The sequence below is a fragment of the Monodelphis domestica genome, chromosome 2 (assembly GCF_027887165.1).
Source record: "Monodelphis domestica isolate mMonDom1 chromosome 2, mMonDom1.pri, whole genome shotgun sequence".
NCBI classification, from domain to species: Eukaryota; Metazoa; Chordata; class Mammalia; order Didelphimorphia; family Didelphidae; genus Monodelphis; species Monodelphis domestica.
In genome coordinates this window covers 238463047-238469474 of record NC_077228.1, presented here as the reverse complement: position 1 = coordinate 238469474, position 6428 = coordinate 238463047, and the positions used below count along the sequence as shown (strand labels likewise).

General features: G+C 42.5%; 1 pseudogene; it reads left to right on the top strand.

Moving 5' to 3' along the window:
• The first annotated feature begins 1666 nt into the window (after positions 1-1666).
• Positions 1667-3043, top strand: LOC100026681 (glyceraldehyde-3-phosphate dehydrogenase-like; annotated as a pseudogene).
• The last annotated feature ends 3385 nt before the right edge of the window (positions 3044-6428 follow it).

The following is a 6428-nucleotide window of genomic DNA, read 5'->3' as shown; positions in this document are numbered from 1 at the left end:
AAATAATTAAGAAGCAAGTTGACAATCTCCTCCTAAGAGAGATGTATAGATGGCCTTACAAGTTTTTACTTGTAGTGGAGCATGTCCAAAGAAAATTTCATAGTATGATATATGTAAATCTGCTCTTGGCCTTGTACATAACTAAAACAAAGCTATGGGAAGAATCTCTGGCCATTTGAGATGAGTTTCAGCACAGAGCTTCCCCACCATAGTCTTTATTTCCTTATCCATGTGCTCAACTTGCCCAGAACTTTGGGGATGAAAAGGCACATGATATTTTAGTGTTATTCCTAGATTTTCATAGACTTTTTTCAGGATGTCTTAAGTGAAATGAGATCCTTTATTGGAGTCTATTGTTAATGGTACTCCAAATCTAGGTATAATTTCCTTAATCAACAATTTCACCACAAAGTTAGCTGTATTTGTATTTGATGGAAAAGTTTCAGGCAGAGGTGGAGTCAAGATGGCAGCTTAGCAGCAGCAGAAGTTCAGATCTCTGAAAACCCTTCCTTACTGATCACAAACTTACTGCTCCTATGAGACTGAAAATCAAACCTAACACCAAGATAGAGCCAAGGAAACCTCCCGCTGGACTCAAATCAAAAAGTATGCTCCCCCAAAACCCAGAAACCAAGAAGACTAAGGTTTAAGGGGAAGGCAGAAGGAAGGTCCCAGGACCCCAACCCCCCACCCCACCTAGAGCACTAAGACTCCAGCGGCAACAGGAACCTCTGGGTGGCAAAGGCACTGGTCTGGAGGGTATACCTTGCAGGCAGGACTGTGCCAGGCTCAGAATGTCAAACACAGGTGGCGGGAAAGTTGCTGCAGAGGGACCACAGAGCTGGCAGCCTGGACAGAACTACGAAGACCCTCTATATTGTGACCTTTAGCCTTCCAGGAGGTTTTGGCCTCAGGGCAGATCCAGCCCAACCCAGCTGAACTTAATCCCATCAAAAGTCTTCAGAGCTCAGGGAAGCCCAGACTCCAACAACCCTCCCCCACAGACTTTTGGACTTTAATTTAATCCAATCAAAAGCCTCCAGAGGACTGGGAAGCTCCAACTACAACAACCCTCCCCCATAGACTGCAGGGAGAGACCTTCTGTCAAAGATCCAAGAGGGGAGACAGAAACCCCCAAAACTGAAAAAATGAGAGGAGCAAGAACACAGAAAAATATGGTGAGCAAAAAAGGGATAAATATGAGCAAACAACAGAAAAGGAAAAAAGAAATTACAATAGACAGCTTCTATACAGGTAATGAGCAAAGAGCGAATGAAACAGAGGGGGAGGGATCAGCAAAGCAAAAATCAAAAATCCCAGCAAATTGGATACAGGCTTTGGAAGAATTCAAAATGCAATTCAAAACACAACTAAGAAAGACTGAAGAGAATTGGGAAAAGAACTTAAAACTAAGATAAGTCATCTGGAAATAGAAAATAGTGTCTTGAAAGCCACAATTAACCAGCTTGAAAATGAGGCAAAGGAGATGAAAGATGAGGAGAAGAGGATGAAAGATGACCTCCAAAGAAAATCAGACCAGAAGGAGAAGGATGACCAAAAAGCCAGGGATGAAATCCAGTCTTTAAGAACCAGAATACAACAACTAGGCTCTCAGCTTTTCTCCCAAGCTCACTGCCAGGATCCTTTGCTGCAGTCGCATCCCTTAGACAAGATGGTGAAGGTTGGAGTCAATGGATTTGGCCGTATTGGATGTCTGGTGACCAGGGCAGCATTCAACTCCAATAGAGTAGATATTGTGGCCATCATTGACCTCGCCTAAATGGTTTACATGTTCCAGTATGATTCCACCCATGGCAAATTCAAGGGCACTGTAAAAGCTGGTGATCAATGGGTTTTCACCCATTACCATCTTCCAGGAGCGAGATCCCGCCAACATTAAATGGGGAGATGCTGGAGCTGAGTACATTGTGGAGTCCACTGACATCTTTACCACAATGGAAAAGGCTGGGGCTCACTTGAAGGGTGGAGTAAAACAAGTCATTATCTCTGCCCCCTTTGCTGATGCCCCAATGTTCGTGATGGGGGTGAACCAGGAGAAGTACAATAACTCCCTCAAGATCATCAGTAATGCCTCCTGCACTACCAACTGCTTGGCCCCCCTGGCCGAAGTCATTCATGACAACTTCAGCATTGTGGAAGGACTCATGACCACAGTCAATGCCATTACCCCTACCCAGAAGACAGTAGATGGCCCCTCTGGCAAACTGTGGCATGATGGGCATGGGGCTGCCCAAAATATCATCCCTTCTTCCACCGGTGCTACCAAGGCTGTGGGCAAAGTCATACCTGAGCTGAACGGGAAGCTCACAAGCATGGCCTTCCGTGTTCGTACTCCCAATGTGTCTGTGGTAGATTTGACTTGCCTCCTGGAGAAAGCTGCCAAATACGATGACATCAAGAAGGTGGTGAAGCAAGCTGCAGAGGGATCCTTAAAGGTCATCTTGGGCTACACAGAGGACCAGGTTGTATCCTGTGACTTTAACAGTGATACCCACTCTTCTACCTTTGATGCTGGTGCTGGCATTGTGCTCAATGACCATTTTGTCAAGCTCATTTCTTGGTATGACAATGAATACAGTTACAGTCACCATGTAGTAGACCTCATGATGTACATGGCCACCAAGGAGTAAAGTGGAAAGCTGTGGATCTTCATCCCCAGCCAAAAAAGAGTAGTTCCACCACTGGGGAGCACATATCCATAATAACCTATGTCTCCTATGCTGGGGATCCCATGCCCCATTCACATCCTGCCCTGAAGTACCCCTGTAGTGGGGGGGGGAGCATAGAGTCCTATCTTGTGTACCATCAATAAAGTCATCACATTCAGTGCAAAAAAAAAAAAAAAGAATACAACAACTAGAATTAAGTGACCTCACAAGGCAGCAGGACACTATAAAACAAAACCAAAAGATGGCAGCCTAGAAAGAGCAGAAGTTCAGACCTCTGAATACCCTTCCTTACCGATCACAAACTGAATGCTCCCAGGGGACTGAAAATCAAACTTAACAACAAGACAGAGCCAAGGAACCCTCCTGATGGACTTAATTCAAAAGGTACGCCCCCCAAAAATCTGGAATCCGAGAACACTTGGGTTTAAGGGGAAGACAGAAGGAAGGTCCCAGGACCCATCCACCATCCCACCCAGAGCAATGAGATTCCAGCAGAAGCGGGAACATCTGGGTGGGCAAAGGTGCTGGTCTGAAGGGCATACCCTGTAAGCAAGGCTGGCCAAGTTCAGAGTGTCCAACACAGATGGCAGGAAAGGAGCTAGAGAGGGAGCATAGACCTGGCAGCCTGGCCAGAGCTTTGAAGATCCTCCATATTTGCTCCAGCCTTCAAGGAAGTTTTGGACTCAGAGCACCCAGCCCAACTAAGCTGAACATAATCCCATCAAAAGTCTCCAGAACACAGGGAAGCCCAGGCTCCACACCCATCCTCATTGACTGCTGGACTTTAATCCAATCAAAATACTCCAGAGGACAGGGAAAATCAAACCCCAATAACCCCCACCAGAGACTACACCAAGAGATCTCCTGTTAAAGCTCCAAGAGGGGAGACTGACAGAAGCCCCCAAAACCAAAAAAATGAGAGGAGCAAGAGCACAGACAAATACAGGGAGTAAAGAAGGGGTGAATTTGAGCAAACAACAGAAAAAGAAGAAAGAAACTACAATAGACAGCTACTACTCACCAAATGGAACAGAGGGGGAGAGATCAGCAAATAATAAATCAGAAATCCAAGCGAATTGGATACAGGCTGTGGAAGAACTCAAAACACAATTAAGAGAGGCTGAAGACAATTGGGAGAAGAACTTAAAATTAAGATAAGTCAACTGGAAACAGAGGCACTTGAACTAAAGTGAAAAAATAGAGTCATGAAAGCCAAAATAAACCAGCTGGAAAATGAGGCAAAGGAGATGAAAGATGAGGCAAAGGAGATGAAAGGTGAGGCAAAGAGAATGAAAGATGACCTCCAAAGAAAATAAGACCAGAAGGAGAAGGATGACCAAAAAGCCAGGGATGAAATCCAGTCTTTAAGAACCAGAATACAACAACTGGAATTAAGTGACCTCACAAGGCAGCAGGACACTATAAAACAAAACCAAAAGAATGAAAAAATTGAGGAAAATATGAAGCATTGCATTCACAAAACAGAAGATTTAGAAAATCATTCGAGGAGAGACAATTTAAGAATAATTGGTCTACCAGAAGACCATGACAAAAGAAAAAGGCTGGACATAATACTACAGGAAATTATTCAAGAAAACTGCCCCAATATTCTACAACAAGAGGGAAAAGTGAAGATTGAAAGAATCCACAGATCACCTCCTGTACTTAATCCCCAACTGACATGCATGTTATAGCCAAATTCAAGAACTATCAGACCAAAGAAAAATTATTACAAGCTGCCAAGAAATCATTCAGATACCATGGAACTACAGTGAGGATAATGTAGGATCTGGCTGCATCCACACCGAAGGACGGAAAGGCATGGAATATGATATTCCGGAAAGCAAGGGAACTAGGTCTACAACCAAGAATCAACTACCCATAAAAACGGACTATATTCTTACAGGTGAAAGTATGGTCATTCAACACAATAGAAGAATTCCAAGCATTCGTAAAGAAAAGACCATACCTGAACAGAAAGTTTGATGTCCAAGCACAGAACTAAAGAGAACCATCAAAAGGTAATTTAAAAAGAGGGAAAAAAGAAAAACAAAACAAAACAACAACAAAAAAATTTTTAAGAGACTCAATAAGTTAAGATGATATGTATCCCTATAAGAAAAGAGGCCATTGGTAACTCTTAAAAATGTTGCTTTCACCTGGGCATCTAGAAGAATTACACTTAGAGGGGACAGTGACAAACTGTATAGGATGAAAGAACAAGACATAAATAGGTATATAGATATATGTATGTATAAATACATATACATGTGTGTGTATATATATATATATATATATATATATATATATATATATACAACCAGAGCTAAAAAAAAGAGGTTAATACTAAAAGAAATGGGAAAAGAAACAAAAGGGAGTAAATTTATATGTCACAAAGAAGGTCATGGCGGGAGGGGGGAGAACATCAATACACTGGAAGGGTAAAGAGATTGGATATAGGAAATACTCAACTCTTACATGCTTTGAAACTGACCAAAAGAGGGAAGAACAATCCAAGCCAAAAACATAGCAGAGAGGGGCCCACAAAAGATTGTAATCAGCTATCAAACAAATAAAAGGTAGTTGTCAAAAAACAAATTCAAAAAGTCATTAGATGATAGAAAAACACTTTAAGGAGGGGTTCCTAAATTCTTCCATGATCTCTGAGAGGAAGGACAATGCTCACACTGACCAAGCTTCAGTACCACCCTGCCTCTGTACTCAATTCATCTGCTCTAGGGAATGAACTATATGGACAGCTTTCAGCAATGATGCCTCCTTTGCCCCCTGGAATGTCTATGAACTACAGAGAGGGGACCCTCTTGACACTAAGTATAATATCTACTTAACAAAAATGTGTAGATTTGAGAGGCATTTATGATGCTCCTACTAAGAGAAGGCACAATGCTAGGAGCTAGGGAGATAATGCCAAACAGTAAGCAATCTCTAGCTTTTAAGGAGCTTACTTCTGTAATAGTTAAAGGGATTGTAGGGATATTGAAGAGCTATAAGAGAATAAGAAAAGTTTTATGACAGGAAATGGAATTGTAGGGATAGAGGGAATATGGATGCTGGTGAGGTAAATGGAGAGAGATACCCCCTGCAGAGAGGCTATCTTTGAAAATGGGGTTCCTGAGAAATGGGCCAACTATGATAGCTTGAGGGGATGTCTTCTCTATTGATTGATGTTGAAGATACCCCAGAGCAGGTAAGCATGGACCCTGCTGAGGGACAAGTCTCCCTGGGGACCAAGGTTACCCAGCAGAGGTCAGATAAGGGCTGTTTATGGTTGAATGGCTGTCCTTAGGTTCAGCTCCCTCTATGTTCCCCTGAAATGATTGTTCTCTTATCTGACTGCGGGTTATTTAACTCAAGGTGAATTTAATAATTTTGGATTGGGAGGGATCAGGGAAGAGGGATTTCCCTAGATTGGGTTTGAGTCTCTCTCAGTTTTTGAGCTAAGGCCAGGCCTCTCTCTCAAAAAAAAAAAAAAAAAGAAACCAGGTAGGTTTCTTTTATTCCTGTCTATGCTAATCTGTGCTAGTTTTCATAAGTTCAAAGTCTTTAGCAGTAGACTGCAAGAGGAAGAAAAGATTCTGACCTTCAGAGCTAGTTGGGCCTGTCTCTTCAGGCTGACACTCCTAAAGACCAGTCTTATAGTTCAAACCACTCCCCTTAAATCATTTTGTTCAATGACACAATCACAGGAATCCAGGTAAAGCACACAGTTGGGAAATA